Genomic DNA, 27,858 nt, shown 5'->3' with positions numbered 1-27,858 from the left:
GAATGGTTGTGTCTGTCTTTGTGGGCAGACTGGCGCCCTCTCCAGGGTGTTTCCCCTGGGATAGGCTCCACCCTCCCCTCCTCCCCCCCCCACGACTGCCATAAGAGATTGAGCGGTACAGAAAATTAATTAATTAATCCAAACATTAATTAATAATTATATAAAATCTTTTTTCTGAATTATTGGAATTAGAATATCAACCAAAATAAATCAAAATGATCAAAATAAACATTTCTGTTTTAATTATTAATTTAAACACTTCAAAATAAAAACAAACTAACCTCTCAATATACATATTATTGAATTATTTATAATAAAAAATGCCATTTCAATAAAAATGTAAAAGGTTCAACAAGTGAAATGTAATTTTCATTCTATATTCTGATATAATAATACTGTTTTTTGTGTCGAGTCCATTTCCTGCTCTTGAGATTGAGCTCTTGAGATTGAGGGTGTGGGATTATGTCTGAACAACTAAGTCCGGCTTTTCCAACCTTTATGTTACCGTATCTACTTGTTCACTGAGTCTTGATGGACGAATACATCAACCTGTCTGTGCTGGCATCTGAGTGGGAGACGTATTGTTTCTGAGCCGGATTAATTCATATCCTCTCTCCGTCCTCACCTTGGCAATGACAACACTCCTGTACTCCAAGAACAAAAGTCGCACTGCACCTTTCTATCTCTTTAATTAATCTCTGCATGACTAATTAACAAGTTGTATTATCTTCATGACCACGGGGCGGTGATGACAGAAGGGACGTGTGAGGTTGACGGACAGGCATTGATGCTGACAGGCGGGGGGCTCAAAGAGCTGTCACGCCTGTCACAATCGGCTTGACAGTATTTATAGATCCTGCAAGAAGCTTTTCTTATGAAAAAAAAAAATAATCCGTTTGGCTGAGACAGTCTCTCATAGTCAGGCCAGCGTTGATTCACAAAGATTAACTTTTTTACGGTTCCACTTGACCCCGAGGCAACACAATCGAGACCTCAAACAGAGCTGCTTTAAGGCCACTGGCTCACCTTGACACAGAGACCACTCAAGGGTAAGAGTTATGCATGGAAGTATATCAGTGTCATCGAATATTGAATATTGAATTCAACATTTAAAATGTGATGGTGAGTAACATCAGCTTCATCATCAGAGCTACTGTACGTATTATTTGCTTCCCTCTCCAAAAAACCTGCAAGTGTGGTATGGCGTGGATCCAACCTGTGCCCTCTGCCCAACTCCAGCTACTCTCAAACCACATCCTGACCGCCTGTAACACCAGCCTCACACAAGGCCACTTCACCTGGAGGCACAACCAGGTCCTAAAGAGTCTAGAAGCAGGTATTGAGAGCAAGAGGAACACCAACAACTCCTTGCCCCTGAGAACAACGAACTACATCACAACACCTGTTTTCGCCCAAGATGGACAGAGACAGCCAAAACATCGCAGTACCAAGTCAGAAACTGGTCAGCTAGCCATGGCGTGAGATTGGAAGATGCTACTTGATATCGGCTTGAAAAATAATTATAATTCAAAAATGTCTATATTTAAATGCTTTATTTTATTTTGTATTTATAATTTAATTTTTAAAAGTAGCATATTTTCGAATGAATTACTACGTTGGTGACCTCTTGTTTAGTAGTACCATTATAACAACATTTGTGTATTGAATTAAAAACGGAATAAAAAATATAGAATCTATATGGATTTTTAATTATTGTTATAAGGGTATAAAACTAACATTTTTAAAATATCAAATGTTTTATTATCAAAACAATTAAAAAAAACCTTCAATTAAATTATTGAGTAAAATTATTTAAAAGAAAAATAAATTCCCTGACGAAAACAACAACAACAATCAACATTCAAAGTTTCAAATTAAATTGAAATTTAAAGTTCAACATTCACCGGGTCACCTTGACCTAGAGACATCACAACGGTTAAGTCTTAAAGATTTTTATCTGAAATGAACCATTGTGCAGTGTAGATTCAGTTTGTTTACCTGGACTTGCTAGAATGCTTTTCCAAAGGATTTTTAAGAATTTCTACATGAGGACGGCAAAACGTCCTGTGTTATTTCTATCAGATGTGTGCACAGATGTAGCATCATCGCTGTCGACAATATCCAACAAGAGATCCAAACAGGTTCCAGAATGTAAACTTGTGAGATAATAGAAGCTCTTGATAATGGCTGTATCTTGGTTAAGTGACTTACTGCCTGTGATTGGCTGGATAGATCTGGCCATCTAGAACTGAGTAAAGGAAATGGAAGCGAAGGAACTTACTTTACAAACTCACACTATGGTATTTGCTGCTGTGGTGGAGAAATCAAGCTCCCTGGTGTGTCTACTAGGAGGCTGGACTAAAGAGTGGATATAATAGAAGTCATGATGTTTAATCTTGTGTCTCCCATGAAAGTGATGTTCATTAAATCACCTGACATGATTGTTAACGGTCACATCTTGTGCTTGTAACATATTTAGCAACAATGTGTAAAAAACTGAATTTCACATGAATCATGTTGATCTTGATTTGACAGTTAGCAGCCATATTTACTTCTATAGCCAGACAGCAACTCTCTCAAATCTTCTTGTTCCATTTCCTTTTTTCCTCATAATACACACAGATACACAAGCACACACATTTCTCCTCGGAAATCCAACAAATTGACTCTGACACTTCTATCTGTCGGAGAAATCTGTCTTGCTGTCAGTCGACTGTCGGGGGCCAGAGAGACAAAAGAAGCTGCCATGTGCCGAAGGAGAATTTTAATCATGGCGTTGAGGGACCTCCTCACTGTGAACACAGAGACCGTGTTAATTGTGCTTTTTTTCCTTCTCATAACCACACAACAGCTCAGAAGCGACACGTGTTCAAAGCCGTGACTACTTCATTACGCTTTCTGTGCTGTCGAAAATAGAGGAAATGAAACATTGTGTTTCGTGTGATTCGGCGTGACGAGAGCGAGACAAACATGTCAGAGGAAATTGACTTTGGCTGGTGTTTGTAAAAGGAGTTTGAGCGGGCTCATGTTTTTTTATTAGAGCTACACAGCAGGCACCTGGACACCCTCTGGCTGACTTCAAAATGATTGAAACGTTGAAGAAGACAATTTTATTCATATAATTAATAATTTGACGATTTAAGTCAGATGTACATTTAAACTCTTTTCTTCAATGACGATGAACAGAAATTATCCGAGTGGGTGAAACTGATCTACTAATGGTTAGCATCTACAATCCTGTCTTCTTGAGGCAGTGCTTCCTACAAGATAGCATTTACAGTAGGAATTCTAAAACATTTATTGTTTTAATGATCATTGAGAAGATCCAATTTCTATTCTTTGTTTAGTTAAATTGTAAGTCAGATTCCTAAACTGATGGTATATTACTCAGAAAACCCAAATAATTAGCACAAAAAAACAAGAAGTAATTATCCTAAAAAACAGGAGTTTCTCTGTTTTTTTTTTCAAGTGAATGAAGCATCTGAATTAATGAATTTCACGACTGCATGAAGTAGTTTCATGACAGTGGTCCAGCATTCTTTCCCACAGTCTTCTTTGGTAATGTAACCTTCTTGTTGTAATAGTTTTCTAGGTTCGGGAGGAGCCAAGTATGGATTGATATCATAAATTAAGGGTCGAAGCAGATTCAATCAATAACCAAAATTGACTGAATAAGTTAATGATAATATTAGACAATTTCCTATCCTGTAAGTGTGGAAGAACGTCAGTGACCTTCCTGTGCGAAAGAGATGGATTTAAAATCCTCATGCACTTTCACTTTTCTTTTCCTGTCCCATCAGGTGTCCGCCGAAAAAATGAGGGCTTGTTCCCATTTTTCATATTTCAACTCAAGTTCAAGCGCCAACAGAAAGACGTGGAGGTCGAGTCCTTCATTTGAATGAAAGTTAGAGAAGAAAGTGAGGGGGGGGGGAGTCGTGAGAAGTAGGTTGGATGTTGAATTTGACCACTATTTCACTGAGACCTTCATTTTGGTTGATGAGCTCAAAAATAAGAAAAAACTAAACAAAAATGAAGGCTCTCTCTGTTTCTGTGCCTGCAGGTATGTTTGATGTAAAACACAACCTTTTTTTTCACTCCTGCCACCTCCTCTTGTCACCTTTGAAATGTGACTCTCATTACTCCAGAACAGCCGAAGAAGAATTCATATCGTCAGCCTGTGTTTTGTTCCACCATCAGAGGCTCCGAATATAGCACTTCTTTTCACATTCTCTGTTCATCCTGCTATACTGATGTTTCGACTAAGCTCTCGGAGTTGCAAGGACAGAGCTTATTACATCCGCTTAACTAAAAAGTTTCTTTGGAATTCAAGATTTGAAGTGGCCTTCTCCTTGATACCGCCGGGTTTGTTGAAGCCACTTATGCTGCTCTGAACAATCCCCAAGCTGCATCCTGCGACCTGAAATGTTTGACTTGTTGAAACATGGATGAGTGCAGGAGCCTCTGGAACCTCAACATTCTTCTATTCATAGTGTCGGCTAATACTCGTAATTTAGCTTGATGAGCAGATAAATTAGAGGCATGAAGAGACTGCTTATCTTAACCTTGTTCTCGGGTCGATATGAGACTCGTCTGGCAGGCGTGGCTAATCGATGCGGATCTAAGGGGTTATCCGCCGATGACGCTGCCAAAGTTCAAGAAGATTATGAAAAAGCAACAAGGGCTTTAGAGTCATCGTAGACCTGACAGCCTTGCCCCCTCCCCCCCAAGATCGGCTCTTCTTCTCTGCGCAGAATTAATGTCTAATCTCACAAATAAACATTGGATGCTGCAGGCGAGACCCACACGCACCAAGCTGCTTATCCAAATTTCTAAAAAGATTCATGTAAATCTCAACCCTGTTAATACTGCACATACTTTTGGCAGACAGGTAGTTGAAAAGCGTCAGTTGGAGAGCCGGCGTTCTCTGTGTCGTCTCTCGCCAACGTCTGAGTGGAGGGGAAGAAGAAAGCCGGGGAGCAGGAACTTGGAGTGAACTCAGATGCTTTTTGTTGTTTGACCTTAAGTGTTCTTGAAGCAGATCTTAGCTTTCATGAAGAAAATTAAGAAAACTTTACTGGAATTCACCTCTGTTGTTCAAATCTCTGAGTTCATCACTAGTTCAAAAGTCTGAAAAGTAATCAGACTAAAGACAGACATGCTCACATTGGAGGTCCCAGAAGAACACCGTGAAATAAATGTACATAAACTCTTGGAACTGGGGGGCGCGCCAACCTACAGATAAAAAACTATTATGCTAATAGGATCTTTGAGAAAATAATGTCTTTTATCAAACCAAAACAGCTTTCAGACAATCAACATAACATGTGTTTGTTTGTGTTTGTGTTTGTAACATTCTGTTATTGTACTGCCAGGTATGAAAAGCCTCGCAGATTTATACTGGTCCCTGACCCAGTGGTTGGGGTCCACTACTTTATACAATTTTAAAGTGGGATACCACAGGTTAAACCTGGGTCGTACAACTATTGATGCAGAGTAATGGTGCTGTAGACTTACAACAAGAAAGACTAATCCAAGTTGAGACAACACAGTAAGAGTTACCTTCCTTCTTTATCTTCTAAATAAAACAAACACAAGCGATATTGATTTATTTAGTATAAGCATATTTTCTTTTCTTGTTCTATTAAAGAGAGACCTCGTTCAAGAGAAAATAATGACATGACTAGTTGCTTTTGAACATCCTTAAACTCAATTTGTCTTTCAAACTACAAATTACATTACTCCACAAAATGCAGACTTTCATCCCCCAATGAGGCAAAGCTTGGCTCCCTCCTAGTGTCACATCTTTCTCAGCACAATGTCGTACGAGAAGCGACGATTGCAGTATTAATAAAGAAGTCTCTTTTTTCACTCTTACCATGTTATGATTGTGTTTAAGAGTCCGACGCGACTTCAGATGATCGCTAAGTTTTTACACGCCAATTAGAAGTTTGTCCAATGGTAATAAGTGAAGCTGTTTTTGATTAAGATGCTGAGGTAACGTGTCTGTAACAGAAAGGGGCAAACAAGAAGTAAAATGTGGTGATGAAGCATGTAATGCTGAATTACAATCAGTAAATGAGCACATGAATCCAAGTGTTACTTCAGTACATCTGCTGCTGGATCTGCATGACATGTGGAGGTCAAACCGGTCTACTTGTTTACCACACAACAACAGTGTAAGTGCTCACTTAGCATCCCGCCCTTCACAACAAACCTTCGTGTTACCATGGTGACACTGAAATTGTACTCTTGCCTCATTACATCTCCTTCACGATCAGTTGTTTTGTATAATCAGAGGTGGATCTGCTGGTTACTTTTGAAGATACTTTTTCATCTTATATTTTGAATATTTGATTTTATTGGTGCATTTAATGTGGATACTTTATTTGAGTATATATATTTAGATTATAATATATATCCATCATTCAAGTATTCAATAAAAATGAATTAAACTTTTAAATATAATAATTGAATCAAATCTTTTTTTAAAGAACTCTTAAAAAATAGTTTTTAAATTTGAATGTTAAACAACCATTTAATATAATGATGACACTAATATACTTGTTAGGATTAAAACATCTTTATTAAACCACATGTGCTGCAGTGTGAGTCATGAGGTGATTCTGGAGAGTTGCTTCAGTTTCTCTGAAAAACCTCACGTCCATCTTTAAGTTTCTCTGCAGAGTGGCAAGGGCATGGAGAGGTGGCTTCAGTCTGGGGTTTTGTGACTGTGCCGAGATAAGGTTATGCAGCATGTGGACTGTGCCGGTGCAGCCTTCCTTAATTCCTTCTCTCCCTTGTAGAATTACAAAGGCTCCCATGGAGGCAGGTTTCAGACTGTGGGGTGCTAGCCCAGATACAGCGGAGGCTTCCAAAAAATAACATTCTGAATTCCAACCGATTCCTTCCTTTTTTCCTCTTATCTTCCCTCAAACCAAAGACCTTGCTCTCATCTCCACCTCACATCTCATTCTCTGCGGTTGTCTTCACACACTTCAATTTCCCACAAATAAATCTAACTATTTCATTAACTTCCCACGACTCTGCTTCGATCCAATCTAAAAGCAAGGGAGAAAGTACGAGAACATCTGCTGGAGACTCCTCAGCAAGCTCTAGTTGATCGTTAACTGTTTCAATTATCTGAACGTGCCGACCAGTCCAGTCCACCCTGAGTTCTGCAGGGAGCAGCCCTTCAAGTCATTAGATGTGGCCCACCGGAGTGTTGTCTATAAATTAAAGTAGATTATGGTAATTTTGATATACAGTGTGTACTTCTCAAAAATATCACAGTTCATGTTGTAAGGCTTCACCACTTTGTAGATTTGTTGTGGGTGTGTCTGTCCCTGAATGATCACGGGATGCGCCATTTGCAGTGTTCCCTCGCAGAAGTTACTTTAAAGCAGTGCTTCTCAATTATTTGCTGTTAGGCCCCCCCTAAGAAGAAGTAAAAATTTCGCGCCCCCCCCAAATATACAAATATACGCTGCCACCGGAAATAATATCATTTGTCAATAAAATTGCACCTCTGCATAACATTATATTCTTATTAACATTAAAGAAGACTAAATAAAGAAATATGGATCAATTTAACAAATAATTACTTTATTAACACAGTAGAAAAAACTTAAAGAGCATAAATTTAGTGCAAACATTTTCTGAGCATTGGATACTGAAAGAAAACTTATCAATAAATAATAATTAAATGAAATTGACCAGCAACATTAACTCAGGAGCACAATATATAAAACAATTTGAACCAGCTGATACTGAAAAATAAAGACTATAATCAATAAATAATACATTCAAATTGCTCAGAAAAATCAACTCAGGAGCACAATATATAAAACTATTTGAACCAGCAATATATAAAACACTATGATACTGAATACTTATACATTGTAATTGATCCGCAACATCAACTCAGGAGCATAAAATATTAAACTCTTAAAAACCGAAAATGAAGACAATGTGTGCTGATTTGTTTCTTTTATCAAAATGAGGAAGTGAGGAAGCTTAATCTCAAGGTCTCAAGGTCTCGAAAAGCGCTATATAAATAAATATTACTTACTTACTTACTTACTTAATGGCTACAATTAGCACGTTTTGCAGAGCACAGCTTCTTTAGCACTCAAAAAACAGGACGACTGTTGATGATACTCAGCACGTTTTCGCTGGAAAAACTCAAGCGGCTTATCAGCGTGATTGGGGTGTGTAGTATGAAGGTGGCGCCTTAATTTACATGGCTTCATGCTGTCCGCTGCCAATGTTTTCAGACACAGCAAACAGACCGGTCTTTCCTCTTCTCCCACCGTATTAACGGTGAAGCCAAGCGCTACATACGCCTCGTCATACTTGATCGTCTTGGCTTTCGGGACACTTGCCTCGGTATCTCCGTCTTTGTCCGCTACTCTTTTCCTCCCCGTTAGATACTTATCCATGCTATTCACTGCACTTCCACTGTTCGTTTACTCCACACACTCCTGCTCTGCTCTGTGCTACGGGCTCTTCTTCGGTGCAAAAAGACCCACTCCCTGCGTACACTGACAACGAGAGCGCCACTGCCACCTACCTTAGTGGATGCGCAATTACACTTTATTCTTATACGACATGTAAAAAAAAAAGCATGTTCCCCAGGGTCACTCGCGCCCCCCCTGGCATCGCTCCGTGCCCCCCCCTATTTGAGAAACACTGCTTTAAAGGAACACCCAGGAAAAGGTTGCTTGTGAAAGATTTAAGATCAAATTTTTCCTCAATGAATGTTTCATCGTAATGTTATACGTTGAGTACAACACTTTATATACAACTATTATATTGTGTTGTAGGTGCTTATTGTACTTATATAGGGTTAAAATCTTTCCTGAATTTCAAATAAATGAAAATGCAGCTATGTTTTCAACTTATTGCAGCAGTCCTTAATTCCTGCGCTAAACAAGGAAGATAAGATAAGGTAGAACAGAGATTGTCGATGTCAACAGTTAAACAGATTATTCAAACAACAGTAAAACTTATCTATAAGGGATTCGATGGGAGTGTTTTATGAACAATAGTACATTACGTTTTTGCAGTAAACAGTGCTGTAACTAAATACTTTGTGAAAAACCATAAAAACAGTAATCATTACTGTCAGTTTTACAGCCTTGTTGCTTACTAGACACCATATTTCAGTCAAATTTTCTCACTTGAAAGAAGAACAATCATGCGAAGAAAGCATTGAACTTATTTATATTATTACACAATAATGAATACGTTTATGTTATTATAGTTTTAAAATAATGAATGCGTGGATGAGGTAGACTGGAAGAAACACAAGCACCTCTTTGACACATATCAATGATTCTTTCAATGGCAATGGGATTGATATGATGTGTTCAAGAACGTAAGATATTTTTGAACATTTGATTAATAAAAGCATCCAACCTTACACTGGGCTGCAAAATTGCCTTTATCTCTCTCTTACAAGAAAGTTATTAGTAAAATGACTTTGAAAGTAAAGAGTAAGAGTTTCATCATGGAAGGCTTCCCACTGCTGCTAATGCTACTGTGCCCAGCTCTACTAAAAAACTAGCAAAAACCATAATACCTGTCTTCCTTGAAAAAAAAAAGAATACAATTTACCCAGTGTTTTAATTAAATTGGGTTGATTTCCTCCTTGGCAGAAGTATGAGTCTTTACGCTGAGCCGGGTCACAAGTACTTGTTTACGTCCAAAAAAGTTATCCAAGGTCTTTGTTGATAAAAAACAAAACAAAAAACAAAGTATAGGATAGTAATAAAGGCTAATAATAATATTGTTTGTTTTTTTTAATCAATATTTCTTCTCACATTACTGGTTAGTGCTTCAGAGAGATTGCTTTTATGAGTTCGTAGTTGATCAAACTTCCTCCATCACTGTGAGGTATTAAGCAGAAACGGCCAAAGACACAAGGGCACGGTAGTAAGATTACCGTTGATCCAAAATACAGCAGCTGATTACTCATCACAAAATGTGTCATGAGGATGGTGACACAGAGAGAACCATATCATCTGCGAAAGTGAAAATCAAATTTTCTTCTTTATTCCGTCTAGTCCTATCATAGTGTCTCATCTCTGGAGACAGGCCCTCTCTTTCAGCTTTTATCTTCGGCCCGCTCAGAGGCGACGACCTCTGTCCCGCGCTGATAAATGAGCGGCAGCGTCTCCCCCTTCCTGCGTGTTTATTGTGTTGTCGTGGGGTCACCTTATTTCATTTTGTGCTCCCTAGAAAATGCAATAAGAACATGATGAATTGAAGATATTGCTGTTATCTCGTGGTTTAAGGTGGGGACGACGAGACTCCGGCAGCAGCCGTCTTTTTCTCTTTTGTCCTGTTTAATGTTTCTACTTTTGCACGCCACTGGAAGAACGTAGAAACTTCTCCCAGTGAATATCATCTGCTGCGTGACAGGGTTGCTTGTTTACATTTTGATTCCTTCTCCAGCTCATCCACTGAGATTCCTGCAGATATTTAATGACAACGTTGCTCCAGAGTTAGCTGCTAAAAGTCAAGCAAAGTCAACTTAATATTATGTTGCTATTGCAGTTAAAACATGGACTTGACTTCAGTGGTGAAATGTTCAACACATAATTCCTAATAAGTTATTAATACTGTGCCGCGCTGAGCAGGACTTTGCTGATTAATTTAGTAGCTGTGACTTTAAATTCTCACAGACGTGCAGTCTAATGGGGCTGTTGAGAGTTTTCATCTTTGATCATTGAGGTCATTTTGGAGCTTCAGCCTCTCTTTGAAGAGCCAGAAAAACACATTATTCACTTGATATGCTAATGTTTGACTTCACATTAATGTTTTTTTCCGAAAAATTACCTGTCACTCCAACTGTGATCTGGCTTTAGGTTCTCCTGTTGTGTCATCTGAATCACACATAGCTCAAATTTGATTCTCCAGAGCTCCTCAACTTCTTTTTTATGAAGTGAGGCTAAAAATGAGTTAAAGTTAAGTTCAATGAGTTAAAGTTAAATTTAAGTTAGTAGTTTCAGTTTGTCTGTTAAGTGTTGATAAAACGACAACGATGCCAATGACTACAAAAAGGGCAGATCAAAAATATTATTGTTGTTTTATTCCCCGGTATAAATTCATTTGTTTCACGTTTCGACTCCACTGTGGTAATGGATATATCCCATGATTCTTTGTGTGATTACACAGCATTGTTAATAGTGATGTCACACGTACTGTAGTCAAACAGTGTGTGTTATCACTGTTTAAATAAGACCTAAATATACAAAGTTTGTAGCATTAGCATCTCTTGGTTGTTCAGAAAACATTTTAAGCTATGTTTCATCCAATGTTGGTTTTATCAAATTGTAATGTCACACAACTGATCTATTTGTGATGTGAATGATGGTTGCTATAGAGACACCACTGTAAGAAAGAGAGCTCCCACACATTGTCAGAGTTCAGTGTTTAATAGTTTCTCTGTTGAGCAAACGCTTGAAGAGATGTGAGGAAGAACATGCATTGCAGGATGAGCAACCAGAAAATTGACTAATTACAAAGATTTGTTTGTATGACATCCTCAGATTTCATCAGTACACTGTGTTCAAGTAATTAAAACGTTTTTCATTTTTGTGACCACCTTTGATTTAATGTCAGTAAATCAGAATATTGAATGGTTGAACTTGAGTTTTCAAATGTTAAAACAGTGATTATTTTAGCGAATGTTTTCTTTTTTTATGTATTTAATTATGTTTAAATAATTGGAGTAAAATATTTCGTTATTGAAAGGTTGCATGTTGCATGTTTTTATTTGAAATGATTGAGTTGACACAAAATAAATGTATAAATTAAAAAAAATCCAAGATCAATATTCTCTTTAAATTGCAGTCTTTTAAATTAAATATTAAAATGTTGGTACAACACCATCGTTTTGGAATCTGTCATGTTCAGGATTACTAAAATTACACATTCAATATTCTGATGGCAATGATATACTCCCATGGATTTCAGTGACATAAACATGACTCTAGATATTAAGTTTGGTTTCTGACAGTTTAACCCAAGAGTTTCTTCCCATGCTACTACTGATCATTTTTATCAGAATGCCGTTCTTTAAGAAAAGGCTAGGAGAGGAAGTCCTCTGACTCTTCAATGGTATTGCAGGGTCTCAGTGAATTAAGAAAATGTCAGTCCAATGTTACACTGTGGTAGAGGGCTGCTGAACAAGCACCCAACTAATTACTCCTGGTGCTAATCTGAATTTACAGGTTTTGACGGATTTTCTCCTCAGAGTCAAGAAGATTCACTATGCTTTGAGAGAATCTTGTTCGAGTACTGAGGCAAATGCTTATACTTCTGTGCGGAAATTTGATCCACCAATGATGACATTTAGTGAGTTGAATAGTGATAAAACTGATGTTTTCATCTTTCAGTCTATGACTTGTTGCTCTTTCTTTAAGATGGCTGTCGAATGGAGACATCATCATTCTAATAAAGGTAAAACTTTGTTTAATAAAGATGTCACCCTTAATTCTATTGAACCTCTTTCTTAGTGTCATGGTTTTTTTTTATTTAGATAAACAGACTGGCATTCAGAGAGTTGCTCCTATGGTTCTCTTCTGCCCTTGCGCCATCCCCTGGACTATTTGTCATGTCAACAGCACCTGCTGGCTTGTCGTCGGTCTTGCGGTAACAGTACACGCCATAGAGACAGAACTTCTTATCGGGAAAGCCCAGGTGTGGAACCCCCGGATGCGGATGCGATCCTCAGCAGCGGGGGCGTGGAATAACAATGGGATAACAAATGCTGCCGTCTTCAATTAAATTCTTGTTGAATGTTAGGCAAGTAGAATTGAAATATATATTTTTGCACTTATGTATTAAAATAGCAACGGCTAGTTTCTTCTTATGTCATACTTTTTGTTGATGGCACAGACATCGTGACACAAAAAGTAAATGGAAATGCCTTGGTAATCTGCTATGTGTATATATTTTTGCGTCCATTTTTTGTTAAATCTTCTGTTTTAATGTCAACTTTACGTCACTTCTAAGAGGGTTACGTTGCATTATCGGAACTTGAGCTATTCAAATTATAAAAGCAGCCTTTGCCATAATGTGAGGAAATGTGTATTATTTCTGGTTGTGCTTACTGACCTAGAACCGTTTCTTTTTTGGTACACGCACATTCTTTCAAAATATTTTACTACCATGACGTTGGCAAGCTACGAAGCCACAGTGCGAGGCTCCGTAGTTTTACACTGGAAGAAATATACTTATCGCGTAACGTGCATCATAGTCCACAATATAGTATAACTTGTAGGGAAAGATCTGAACTTAAGTTGACTAGCCTTGCTCTAGAAGCTATGATCCTACATCATATTCCCACATTAGGTCTTACATTATTCGCTGTGTTCATTATACGTTTGCAGGTCCTTAACTTGATGAGGATGAAGAGCATGGGTTAATTAAAACAAATTCAGTTAAAATCACTTTTTCATCACATTAGAGGAGCAAAAAGAGGGGCTGTGTCCTTACAACAGACGGTCTGATGGTCAGTTACCATGGAAACAAATGCTGTCAATTAAACCTTGCTGGGCAATAGAGTTTCTTTCCATCTTTTCACACTTCTAAATCTCCTCATTTGCGTCTCTGCCCGTTACTCATACCATTACACACACTTAGCTGGGATAACATCAATTGAAAAAAATATATATATATTCTTGTTCACTAAAACCTTCTTTTATAAAAAAAAATATATATAAATATATTATATGTTATTCCCGTGTGAATACTTTTGCTAAAAGTAAAGATTGAAAATCAATAAAAAAAATGTAATATTATCAAACGTTACTCATGTGACACACAGACCTGGTGACAAAACTGTTGTCTGCCTATATGCCACAATGTCAAAAAAATCCTAATTTAAATATCTAGGGTTTTGTTTTTTTTGGAAGATTTTGTTTAACTGTTGACTTTGATACTCTCTCTCTAAGATACAGATGTTATCTTAAACGCTGGCATCATTATGGGTCACCAAAATGAAGATTGACGCATTTTTTCTAGCAATACCGAAAAGGAAACCGCAGGCAGGGAAGATGAAGGTTTTAAACAATGCTGTTGAAGTATTAGTTAGAACAACTAAAATGGAAAACACATTTAAGAAGGCAAAAAAGAACAGTCTAGTTTCATTGTTTGATGTGCTTCTCACAACACAGAAAATGTAATCCAAACAATCCTCAAAGTTCTATCTAATGTAAAACATTCATAGGAACCTTAAAATATTGGTCCTAGTTCTAATATGTCTCAGCCATGATTAAAAATCCATGTCTCTTTAGAATTCTCTGTGAGTACCTAATCTTGACAGTGACGTAAAAAAAACCACAAATGTTAAATTTAATTATCAATTCCGTAAAAAGAAATTTCTCTCCACAAAAAATAGTGTAGGATTATGACTATAATTTTATATTTGATTTTTCCTTATTCTGCACAAACTACTCAGAGACCAATAATCAATCCCTCATCACAACAATGATACCTCCAGAACCATCAGGCAAGGAAAATGACCACTGCTTTTAGAGAAAAAACGGCCCATGCTAATTTTTTGGGTTTTACTCTGGCTTCAGAAAGCATGAAAAGTAAAAAACAAGTACCTTTACACAACTGCTTGTTAAAATCACAAAGTGAGAGCACTCGATAAAATCTACATCCTCCGGTAGATCTTACACCCAACTTTTACAACTTTTTTATTCTATTACTCAAAAATGTAATGTATTTTCTTGTAGTTTCAGCACATTTTGTGCCCATTTTTGAGCATTTGGAATATTTAACTTTATTGGATTGTTTGTGTTGAATTAAAAAATATTGTAATTGGGCGTCCACCAGTCTTCTCTGAGCACTTTGGTGTGACTTAAAAACGAATCTATCCTCAGCATCAACACCTGGTTTGATCACAAGTTCCTCCCGGAGAGATGGAAACACAAACTCCATGGGGTGATGATGTAAACAGATACAAGCCTCCATTCTGTGACCTGGTGTAAACTCTAGACTCCTGGATCTCATTCTAATGCCTTGAGGGCCTGAGAGATCAGAAGGAGATCAGAGACAACAGACCAGTTTCCCAGAGGCCGTACGATATTCATCACATCTTCCGCCACTACACAAAACCCCAACGATGTCTTATATTGATTAAGATCCAGACATTTACCTTCTTTTTATGGAGTTCATTTACCTTAAGGGAATTTTTGTGTTGTCATGTGGAAACTAGTATTTTTTATAAAGCACTCAAAAACAAGCTTTAGTAGTCTGGGTGCTCAAAGGGCAGCTGGTTACCTCATCACAGAAACCTTGCTCTTTGTTGGCATAGTGATTAGTAAGAACAGGAGAAACAAGACATCCTGCTGTTGATAAAGAGAAGTTGAAGTGTTTTTTATTATGCTCCATATATATTTCTCTTAACATACATCAACAATCTTTCGTTGTTGCTATTCTCTGGTGAATGTTCACTCAATGCTAAGCAAGGTCCGCCCACAATGCGTTTGGTGTTAGTCATCACAAGGCACTCTGTTGTGCCTGTATTTGGACTCAGTGATTAGCTGAAACTGCTTTGTAAAACCAAGAAGCCAGAATTTTCCCTTACTTTGGAAAAAGTTTTTGCTAATTCAGCTTTCTGGCCACAGAATCTATCCTAAGATTGCTACCAGAAAACTGACCTCAGATTTTGACTTTTGGAGAAAGAAAAAAAAACTTTTTAACTTCGTCCTAGTTTGTTTCAAAAATATTGACAAATATACAAGTGATAATATTTGTACAGATATCCATAAACATACAGTATTCAAACATATCCTCATTAAGATAATTATAGTATAGCACAATATTACATAATAGAGAATAGATGATCGACCTGTCCAACCTGTTGACACCTGTTGACACTGTTTCTTATACACATGGTCTGTGTTGCAGGACCAGTCCAGTCTATTTAAGATGGTGACGCCCTGTACGTTAGTGGCTGCTTCGGCTCCCGGTAACACAGCTAATATATCACAAATTTCTCAATCTACATTAGGGTTTTTAAAAGCATTGGTTCAGCGAAACAGCAAGAAAACAATACATGACTGCCAGGTAATGCTCAGTCTTAGAGGAAATAGGCTGTTCAACAACGTGAAGTTAGAGACACAGACATGGATGAACTACAAAGCCTCAGTTTGTTACGTCATCGTGACCCGGCAACCTAAAAAGCAGTGCAAAACAAAGCAAAAAACAGAGTCTCCCATCAGCACAGCCCGCAAATGGAGACATCGGAGGTGGTGCAAAAGGAAACAAAAGCACAGTTGCCGCAGTGGACTTTCAGTTCACTTCCCTCCATACTGCTCGCCAAATTACACTCCCTGGAAGGCCAATCGGATCACCTGAAGCCAGATTTAACCACCAAAAGAGAAACGAACAACTGCATTTATTTATTAACCGAAACGTGGCTAAACTCATATGACTCTGAAGCTGCCATTAGCCTGGACGGCTTAACAACATTCAGAGCCGAAAGAAGCCACACTCAGGTAAAACCCAAGGGGGTGGTTTATGATTGTGAGATGCAGACCCTTTTTCTGCCCCGGGAACTTACATCTGTCATCGTTGTTGCTGTGTACATTCCACCCAGAGCTAACACCAAGCTAGTGCTAAGTACGCTCTGAAGTGCGATCAATGACATGCAAACCACACATACGGAAGGCTGTGTGGTTTGTTTGTTTCATTGTTGCTGGGGATTTTAACAAGGCCAATATGAAGACTGTGCTTTCTAAATTCCATCAGCATGTGGATTTTGCTACCAGAGGAAAAAACACACTGGACTTGGTCTACACCAACATTAAAAAGGCCTTCAGAGCAGCCCCTCGCCAACACCTCGGCTCCTCAGGCCGTCCCTCTTTTATGCTAATTCCAGCATACCAGCCCCTGCTCACCAGAGAAAACCTGCTGTGAAGAAGGTGAGAGTGTGGAAGAGGGAGCTATGACTGCAGGACTGTTTTGAATGCACTGAATGGGAGATGTTTAGAGAGGCTGCAACAGACAATCAACACACATATGTGGAGGAGTATGCTGCTACTGTGACTGGTTACATTCAGTGGTGCATGGAGGAGGTCACAATAACAAAGACAATAGTTACATGCAATGTTCCCTCTAAGCTGCGCGCCTGTACAGTCGTGCACCGCTCGAACATACTCCGCGCACAAGAACATCTCTGCAGCGCACCTCAGTGAGTGACAGGTGTCCAGCCAATGATACGATACGGTTTACTAACACTACGCAGCGAATCATAGCACTGATAGTGCTTGTGTATGTGCCCTGCCCATACACGCGGTGGCACTGTGCAGGTTAGCTTGCTAACAATGAGTAAGAATGTGGAAACGGAAGAACAAGTGGTGAAATGGGGGGGGATTTTCTTTTTCGAGTGAGACAGGTCTGCTCTTCAAAACATGCAGCGAAGCCAAAGTAACAAGCGAGTTTTCGGATGGAAAAATGTGGACTGAATGGAAGTTGGACTACCTCAAACGTCATATTCAGCAGAAAACTCATTTGAAAGCTGTTGGACTTGTACGAAGACTCAAGATGGGACAGGGAATCGGTACATTATTGCGGGAGAGCGCAAACGACCTGGGGAAAAGGAGCGAGCTGTTGCACAAAACAAAATCTAACCCAGAGCAAGTTCTCATTGACAATATCATCAAATGACCATCAAAATGAATGCATCAATGCTGTCAGTTCAACAAATCCATGATCACATGGCAAAGTATGTTAGTATACCAGAAAGCTGGCGAAGCAAAAACTATGCATTTGAATTTGTGAACTCAATCAATGAGATGAAGTGCAGAATGCAAATGAAATAAAAAATGCACCTTGGCATACCCTGATAGTAGATGAGAGCACAGACATAACGGTACACAAAATACTAGTCATATACAGTATATTAAATACAGAGAGGAAAATGATGTCAACTATAAAACTGTGTTTGGTGGCATCATCTAGCTGACAGCATGCACTGCTAAGGATATTGTGCAGGCAATAACTCAGTTTTACTCCAAACATGGACTGGACATGCAGAAAATGGTGATGCTGACATCGATGGTGCCGCAGTAATGCTAGGAAGACACAACTGAGTTGCGGCTTTGTGAAAGCACCAAATACCACACCTATCTGAAAAACATTGTGTGGCCCACAGAGAAGACTTGGGCATTGATGATGCCTGGAAAGATGTGCCTCTGATGCCAGATGTGGAAACGCTTCTTAGAACTGTATATTCCACTATTTCTAAGTCCACTGTGAAGAGGGGCAAAATGAAGGACATAGCAAAGATGCTTGATGAAGATACACTGTCATTCAGGTCTCTGAACGAAGTGCGATGGCTGTCACGGCACCATGCTGTGAATGCTGTTCTGAGGAACTACACTGTGCTTGAAGAATACTGCAAAAGAGAATCCACTGATAACAGAGATCCAGTGGCAAATTACTGCTACAAAAAGATGAGTGATTCAAAGTTCAAGGTTACTATCACTGCTATGGGAGATGGTTTGGATGAGCTAGCACACCTCTGCCTCTCTTTACAAAGACGCAACCTGACTGTGATGGAAGGGCACTGCTTTGCTCGAGCAAAGACTGAGAAGTTGCGGTCCCAATACTTGAATGAGAAGAAGGATGTTCAGTGGAGTGACCGTTTCAAAGAGGCAATGGGGACCTCATCAGCTGATGGCAGAAATACTGGTGAGATTATTATTTTTATTAGTAAGTTCTGTTATCACATGGATTCTCGTTTTCCAGAGGATGAATTAAAGGAGTGGGTTTCATTTGACATTGAAGCACTGAGCTCAGACATCAGTCTTGACTATGGATCAGCAGACATTGCCAAACTGGCAAAAAAAGTATGAGGCCATTTTCCACCACACACAGTCTATGGAGGCCATTAACAGTCAATCTGCTGAATTCAAGTACATAATGAAGCAACAACTTAAACAGGGGTCAATCAGCACATTCTCTGATATGGTGGCTGCAGCACTTAGATGTGAGGAGCTAAAGGAGATCTCACAGCTTGTAGATTTGTGTTACATTTTAAGCTTCCAGCTTATGCGCATAAAGTCAAAGCAAGAAGCAGACAGAGCCATCAACCTTGACAAGGTGTACAACCATTGGAAAAGTGAGAAAGACAGACGTGAAAAATAAGGTAATATTTAAGTCAGATTTGTACATATTCTAGTGACATTTATTAAGTTGTTTTATTTATGAATATTAATCATTAAATGCTGTTACTACTAGATGATTTATGGGCAGTAGAAAGGCTAATAAAACAGTGTAATTAGATATTTTACAGAAAAAGAGTTTTAACTGTATCACAAGCTACAGCACACATGTCATTGTGCAAAATGTGAATGTTTTAATGTGAACAAAATGTCTGAAAGGTGTATATGTCTCATTTCTTCAGGAACAGGTCCCTCAGCCAGGCCACAACTGGACCCTCATCCAGGCCAAAGCAGGACTCTCCCTATGGCCAAAGCAGTACTCTTACATATAACATACTACACATCTCATGAACAAGACTTTTTTCTTTTTCATTTTAAGTAGGCCAAAGTCGGTAGCTCAGCGGTTGAGTGGTAAACCCTCGAAAATATTAAAAGTAAACTAATGGAAATTGCTGTTGTAATTTGATTATTTCAATAAGCCATGCAATTTGCTATGATCCCATGTGTTGAACAGGTGTGATACTGGTGTGTGGCAACAGTGTGCACAACTGTTGCTCACAGTGATCCTCAGTGCGCTCAGGGAGCAAGCGTGTATGCTCAGACACATGAAGAATTAAAGGGAAAATTGATTACACGGGCCAACCAGAAACCTTGGATGACTAAGGAGGTGCACGCAAGACTGAGGGAACAAAATGCTGCAGACCAGCTGGTCTAACATCTACAAAACGTCAATGATCCAGGTTATTGTCCGTGCTTTAAGTTTGCCATGATCATCCCACTGCAACCAACGATCACATGCCTTATGACTTTCGCCCGATTGCAGAGGCAAGGTGTTTCGAGCGGGTGGTTAAGGACCACACCCTCTCTGTTCTGCCCAAAACTTTCGAAAAAGTTCCAGTTTGAGTATACGCTGCAGAACAGAAAGATTCAGCAACAGCTTCTTCCCTCTGGCCATCAGACTGCTAAATGCAATATAACACAAGCTATGCAATATTTAAAACATTGTTTATTTATTCTATGTATACTATATTGCACTATTTTTTAACTTATCATATTTATATTCATACTTTTTTATATACATTCATTCTAGGCTGTGTTTTTTAACGGTTACCAAGCTAGAAAATGTTGTTGCCAGTTTCACTGTGTTTTTTTTCTGTACAATGACAATAAAAATAAGTCTAAATCTAAGTTTACTGTCCAGCCACACACTGAGGTACTTATAGTTGTAAACTATCTCTACCTCGTCACTTCTGGACATTGCTTTGTCCTGGACCTCCCAAAGTCCAAGACCAGCTCCTTGGTCTTTGAGGTGTTCAGCTGCAAGTGGATCCTCTCACGCCAGTCCACAAAGTCACATATCAGACAGCTGTACTTGTCCTCGCTGTTGTCCCTGATGCATCCAATAATTGCAGTGTCGTCAGCATACTTTTGGACGAGGCTCAGCTTCGAGTTATAGCAAAGTCTAAAGTTTAAATGGAGAGAAGAGGGGCCGGTACTGTCCTTTGAGGTGCTCCTGTACTGCAGACCACTGTGTAAGACATGACGTCCTTCAGCCTGACATAATGTGATCGATCAGTAAGATAGTCCGAAATCCAGGAGACCAGGCCAGGGTCCACATGCATCTGTGTCAGTTTGTCCTGCAGAAAAGCTGGCTGGATGGTGTTAAAGACGCTAGAAAAGTTCAGGAACAGGATCCTCACTGATGCGCTTCCTATATTCAGGTGGGAGTAGGTCCGATACAGAAGATGAAGGATGGAATCTTCTACACCAACCGCAGACTGGTAGCTAAACTGCAGGGAGTCTTGTGCGTGCTGAACTTGTGGTCTAAGACGTTTGAAGACCAGTTGTTCCAGTGTCTTAATCAACTGTGAAGTGAGTGCCACTGGTCTGTAATCATTTAGTTCGCTCGGCCGGATCTTTTTCGGGACTAGAACGATACATGAAGTCTTCCACAGGGCTGAAACTTTTCCCAGCTGTAGACTGAGGATGAAGACATGCTGGAGTGGCTCAGCTAGTTCAGCAGCGCAGGTCTTTAGTAGCCGAGCAGACACCTTGTAGAGACAAGCGGCATTCCCTGGACAAATCCTCCGAACTACTTTGCGGACCTGGAGTGAAGTGATGCTGAGAAGAGGTTGTGTGGAGCTGAGGTGGGTAAAGGGAGGTGGGGCAGGTTGTAAAGGGACCACAGTGAGGGTAAAGTGGCCTGCTCAAACCTGTTGAAAAAGTTGTTGAGACTGTTTGCCTCTTCCACCGTATCCACTGTCAGAGAGGACTTGGTCTTGTGTCCAGTGATGGTTTTAACACCATCCCAGAACTCTCTTATTTGTTCCCCGTTCAGCTTCCCCTCCAACGTCCTCCTGCAAGTGTCCTTTGCCTCCCTCAAGCATCACTTCACCTCCTGCTGTGCTGACCTATAGTAAGTAGAGATCCAAAAATATTATCATTAAGATAAATATAGTACAACATAATATAACGTAATATAGTATCATGTGTAAGCATGTACTAAGCAGGTATCCATATAAATACACAGTATACATACATACATATTACCCCCTATTTAATAAATATATGTATGGGCTACTAAGTTAGATAATATACTTAGTTAATTGAATCAATACTATTACTAAGGACTAGTGCTTGATAGTCAACCCTATTTTAAAGTATTGTTGGTTCTTACACAATTTTTAGTACCTCCCACACACACAACCGGTTGATCTAAAGAGATAATTGTTTTGGGTGACTCTGTCTGATGAGTTAATTGTCAACGTTCATTGTTATCTCTGAATGAGCATAAAAGTCCAATTGTCCACAGTATAGTGATAATCAATTACGCTACTTACCTTATGCAGTTCAGCAACGCACACTCCTTGTCAGTATAGGGGACAGTATATCTGACTATAATGCCTAAGACCTGGGTTTGATTCCCAAATTTTCCCATCTGCTATCTCTTCTTGAGCAGAACCAGACTCATTGTTGACGGCCTGCCGCTTTGACCGGCTGGGATGAAGGATGGCAGCTAAAGATAAACAGTTAAGTTAGTTATAGGCTTTATCGAAAAGTAAGGTTTTAAGATTGTTTTTAAACATAGAGAGGGTGTCTGGTTTGGCACATCTGAAAATAATTCCAGGACGTATTTTGTGACGCACTTCTGTGCTCTACACTAGAGTCCAATCCTCGTTAGTATAGTGGACAGTATCTCCGCCTGTCACGCGGAAGACCGGGGTTCGATTCCCCGACGGGGAGGCCTATATTATTTTTCACTGAACTTCCTATCTGCTATTTCTTCTTGGAGATTGAAAACTATCGGAAGTGAATAAAAGCCTTGTGTGTGCCACCATCTAAATCGTGCTATCTACTCTGCCAGCCTATTCTGAGATCCTCATCTCAATACAAAGAAGTTCAACTAAAGAATATGGTCCACAAGGTTCATGAACGTTGGCAGGAGACCCACCCTTTTGCTATCACTCTAGAATCATCTGATCCGTAGTCAGACACGTTATCCATTGCGCCACTAGCCCTGCCAGAATGTTTGTCTATTGGTCCATGTCTTCTTTCTCCCGAAGCAGTTAATGGCAGCAGCAAACTGTTTTGTTTTCTCTACACTGCAAATCCTTGGGTAGGCTAGGTTTGGCACATCTGAAAATAATTCCAGGACGTATTTTTTGACCTACTTCTGTGCTCTACAATAGAGTCCAATCCTCGTTAGTATAGTGGACAGTATCTCCGCCTGTCACGAGGAAGACCGGGGTTCGATTCCCCGACGGGGAGGCCTCTCTCATTTTTCACTGATCTTCCCATCTGCTATCTCTTCTTGGAGATTGAGAACTATCGGAAGTGAATAAAAGCCTTGTGTGGGCCACCATCTAAATCGTGCTATCTACTCTGCCAGCCTATTCTGAGATCCTCATCTCAATACAAAGAAGTTCAATCAAAAGAATATGGTCCACAAGGTTCATGAACCTCGGCAGGAGACCCACCCTTTTGCTATCACTCTAGAATCTTCTGATCCGTAGTCAGACACGTTATCCATTGCGCCATTAGCCCTGCCAGAATGTTTGTCTATTGGTCCATGTATTCTTTCTCCCGAAGCAGTTAATGGCAGCAGCAAACTGTTCTCTACACTGCAAATCCTTGGGTAGGCTAGGTTTGGCACATCTGAAAATAATTCCAGGACGTATTTTCTGACCTACTTCTGTGCTCTACAATAGAGTCCAATCCTCGTTAGTATAGTGGACAGTATCTCCGCCTGTCACGCGGAAGACTGGGGTTCGATTCCCCGACGGGGAGGGCTCTCTCATTTTTCACTGATCTTCCCGTCTGCTATCTCTTCTTGGAGATTGAGAACTATCGGAAGTGAATAAAAGCCTTGTGTGGGCCACCATCTAAATCGTGCTATCTACTCTGCCAGCCTATTCTGAGATCCTCATCTCAATACAAAGAAGTTCAACCAAAAGAATATTGTCCACAAGGTTCATGAACGTTGGCAGGAGACCCACCCTTTTGCTATCACTCTAGAATCTTCTGATCCGTAGTCAGACACGTTATCCATTGCGCCACTAGCCCTGCCAGAATGTTTGTCTATTGGTCCATGTCTTCTTTCTCCCGAAGCAGTTAATGGCAGCAGCAAACTGTTTTGTTTTCTCTACACTGCAAATCCTTGGGTAGGCTAGGTTTGGCACATCTGAAAATAATTCCAGGACGTATTTTGTGACGCACTTCTGTGCTCTACAATAGAGTCCAATCCTCGTTAGTATAGTGGACAGTATCTCCGCCTGTCACGCGGAAGACCGGGGTTCGATTCCCCGACGAGGAGGCCTCTATCATTTTTCACTGATCTTCCCATCTGCTATCTCTTCTTGGAGATTGAGAACTATCGGAAGTGAATAAAAGCCTTGTGTGGGCCACCATCTAAATCGTGCTATCTACTCTGCCAGCCTATTCTGAGATCCTCATCTCAATACAAAGAAGTTCAATCAAAAGAATATGGTCCACAAGGTTCATGAACCTCGGCAGGAGACCCAACCTTTTGCTATCACTCTAGAATCTTCTGATCCGTAGTCAGACGCGTTATCCGTTGCACCACTAGCCCTGCCAGAATGTTTTTCTATTGGTCCATGTCTTCTTTCTCCCGAAGCAGTTAATGGCAGCAGCAAACTGTTTTGTTTTCTCTACACTGCAAATCCTTGGGTAGGCTAGGTTTGGCACATCTGAAAATAATTGCAGGACGTATTTTCTGACCTACTTCTGTGCTCTACAATAGAGTCCAATCCTCGTTAGTATAGTGGACAGTATCTCCGCCTGTCACGCGGAAGACCGGGGTTCGATTCCCCGACGGGGAGGGCTCTCTCATTTTTTACTGATCTTCCCATCTGCTATCTATTCTTGGAGATTGAGAACTATCGGAAGTGAATAAAAGCCTTGTGTGGGCCACCATCTAAATCTTGCTATCTACTCTGCCAGCCTATTCTGAGATCCTCATCTCAATACAAAGAAGTTCAATCAAAAGAATATGGTCCACAAGGTTCATGAACCTCGGCAGGAGACCCACCCTTTTGCTATCACTCTAGAATCTTCTGATCCGTAGTCAGACGCGTTATCCGTTGCGCCACTAGCCCTGCCAGAATGTTTGTCTATTGGTCCATGTCTTCTTTCTCCCGAAGCAGTTAATGGCAGCAGCAAACTGTTTTGTTTTCTCTACACTGCAAATCCTTGGGTAGGCTAGGTTTGGCACATCTGAAAATAATTCCAGGACGTATTTTGTGACGCACTTCTGTGCTCTACAATAGAGTCCAATCCTCGTTAGTATAGTGGACAGTATCTCTGCCTGTCACGCGGAAGACCGGGGTTCGATTCCCCGATGGGGAGGGCTCTCTCATTTTTCACTGATCTTCCCATCTGCTATCTCTTCTTGGAGATTGAGAACTATCGGAAGTGAATAAAAGCCTTGTGTGGGCCACCATCTAAATCGTGCTATCTACTCTGCCAGCCTATTCTTAGATCCTCATCTCAATACAAAGAAGTTCAACCAAAAGAATATGGTCCACAAGGTTCATGAACCTTGGCAGGAGACCCACCCTTTTGCTATCACTCAAGAATCTTCTGATCCGTAGTCAGACACGTTATCCATTGCGCCACTAGCCCTGCCAGAATGTTTGTCTATTGGTCCATGTCTTCTTTCTCCCGAAGCAGTTAATGGCAGCAGCAAACTGTTTTGTTTTCTCTACACTGCAAATCCTTGGGTAGGCTAGGTTTGGCACATCTGAAAATAATTCCAGGACGTATTTTCTGACGCACTTCTGTGCTCTACAATAGAGTCCAATCCTCGTTAGTATAGTGGACAGTATCTCCGCCTGTCACGCGGAAGACCGGGGTTCGATTCCCCGACGGGGAGGCCTCTATCATTTTTCACTGATCTTCCCATCTGCTATCTCTTCTTGGAGATTGAGAACTATCGGAAGTGAATAAAAGCCTTGTGTGGGCCACCATCTAAATCGTGCTATCTACTCTGCCAGCCTATTCTGAGATCCTCATCTCAATACAAAGAAGTTCAACCAAAAGAATATGGTCCACAAGGTTCATGAACCTTGGCAGGAGACCCACCCTTTTGCTATCACTCTAGAATCTTCTGATCCGTAGTCAGACACGTTATCCATTGCACCACTAGCCCTGCCAGAATGTTTGTCTATTGGTCCATGTCTTCTTTCTCCCGAAGCAGTTAATGGCAGCAGCAAACTGTTTTGTTTTCTCTACACTGCAAATCCTTGGGTAGGCTAGGTTTGGCACATCTGAAAATAATTCCAGGACGTATTTTGTGACGCACTTCTGTGCTCTACAATAGAGTCCAATCCTCGTAAGTATAGTGGACAGTATCTCCGCCTGTCACGCGGAAGACCGGGGTTCGATTCCCCGACGGGGAGGCCTCTATCATTTTTCACTGATCTTCCCATCTGCTATCTCTTCTTGGAGATTGAGAACTATCGAAAGTGAATAAAAGCCTTGTGTGGGCCACCATCTAAATCGTGCTATCTACTCTGCCAGCCTATTCTGAGATCCTCATCTCAATACAAAGAAGTTCAATCAAAAGAATATGGTCCACAAGGTTCATGAACCTCGGCAGGAGACCCAACCTTTTGCTATCACTCTAGAATCTTCTGATCCGTAGTCAGACGCGTTATCCGTTGCGCCACTAGCCCTGCCAGAATGTTTTTCTATTGGTCCATGTCTTCTTTCTCCCGAAGCAGTTAATGGCAGCAGCAAACTGTTTTGTTTTCTCTACACTGCAAATCCTTGGGTAGGCTAGGTTTGGCACATCTGAAAATAATTGCAGGACGTATTTTCTGACCTACTTCTGTGCTCTACAATAGAGTCCAATCCTCGTTAGTATAGTGGACAGTATCTCCGCCTGTCATGCGGAAGACCGGGGTTCGATTCCCCGACGGGGAGGGCTCTCTCATTTTTTACTGATCTTCCCATCTGCTATCTATTCTTGGAGATTGAGAACTATCGGAAGTGAATAAAAGCCTTGTGTGGGCCACCATCTAAATCTTGCTATCTACTCTGCCAGCCTATTCTGAGATCCTCATCTCAATACAAAGAAGTTCAATCAAAAGAATATGGTCCACAAGGTTCATGAACCTCGGCAGGAGACCCACCCTTTTGCTATCACTCTAGAATCTTCTGATCCGTAGTCAGACGCGTTATCCGTTGCGCCACTAGCCCTGCCAGAATGTTTGTCTATTGGTCCATGTCTTCTTTCTCCCGAAGCAGTTAATGGCAGCAGCAAACTGTTTTGTTTTCTCTACACTGCAAATCCTTGGGTAGGCTAGGTTTGGCACATCTGAAAATAATTCCAGGACGTATTTTGTGACGCACTTCTGTGCTCTACAATAGAGTCCAATCCTCGTTAGTATAGTGGACAGTATCTCCGCCTGTCACGCGGAAGACCGGGCTTCGATTCCCCGACGGGGAGGCCTCTATCATTTTTCACTGATCTTCCCATCTGCTATCTCTTCTTGGAGATTGAGAACTATCAGAAGTGAATAAAAGCCTTGTGTGGGCCACCATCTAAATCGTGCTATCTACTCTGCCAGCCTATTCTGAGATCCTCATCTCAATACAAAGAAGTTCAACCAAAAGAATATGGTCCACAAGGTTCATGAACCTTGGCAGGAGACCCACCCTTTTGCTATCACTCTAGAATATTCTGATCCGTAGTCAGACACGTTATCCATTGCGCCACTAGCCCTGCCAGAATGTTTGTCTATTGGTCCATGTCTTCTTTCTCCCGAAGCAGTTAATGGCAGCAGCAAACTGTTTTGTTTTCTCTACACTGCAAATCCTTGGGTAGGCTAGGTTTGGCACATTTGAAAATAATTCCAGGACGTATTTTGTGACGCACTTCTGTGCTCTACAATAGAGTCCAATCCTCGTTAGTATAGTGGACAGTATCTCCGCCTGTCACGAGGAAGACCGGGGTTCGATTCCCCGACGGGGAGGCCTCTATCATTTTTCACTGATCTTCCCATCTGCTATCTCTTCTTGGAGATTGAGAACTATCGAAAGTGAATAAAAGCCTTGTGTGGGCCACCATCTAAATCGTGCTATCTACTCTGCCAGCCTATTCTGAGATCCTCATCTCAATACAAAGAAGTTCAATCAAAAGAATATGGTC

The 27,858-nt window shown here is 40.4% G+C and overlaps 4 non-coding genes across 4 annotated transcripts; all 4 read left to right on the top strand.

The window, feature by feature from the left end:
• Positions 1–22,358: 22,358 nt before the first annotated feature.
• trnad-guc (transfer RNA aspartic acid (anticodon GUC)) lies at positions 22,359–22,430 on the top strand. The gene has a single exon. It is a non-coding gene; the product is annotated as a tRNA-Asp (tRNA).
• Positions 22,431–23,928: 1,498 nt separating this feature from the next.
• trnad-guc (transfer RNA aspartic acid (anticodon GUC)) lies at positions 23,929–24,000 on the top strand. The gene has a single exon. It is a non-coding gene; the product is annotated as a tRNA-Asp (tRNA).
• A 454-nt stretch (positions 24,001–24,454) lies between these two features.
• On the top strand, positions 24,455–24,526 carry trnad-guc (transfer RNA aspartic acid (anticodon GUC)). Its single transcript has one exon. It is a non-coding gene; the product is annotated as a tRNA-Asp (tRNA).
• Positions 24,527–25,506: 980 nt separating this feature from the next.
• Positions 25,507–25,578, top strand: trnad-guc (transfer RNA aspartic acid (anticodon GUC)). Its single transcript has one exon. It is a non-coding gene; the product is annotated as a tRNA-Asp (tRNA).
• The last annotated feature ends 2,280 nt before the right edge of the window (positions 25,579–27,858 follow it).

The sequence above is a fragment of the Callionymus lyra genome, chromosome 2 (assembly GCF_982586985.1).
Source record: "Callionymus lyra chromosome 2, fCalLyr1.hap1.1, whole genome shotgun sequence".
NCBI classification, from domain to species: domain Eukaryota; kingdom Metazoa; phylum Chordata; class Actinopteri; order Syngnathiformes; family Callionymidae; genus Callionymus; species Callionymus lyra.
This window is presented reverse-complemented; position numbering and strand designations above follow the sequence as displayed.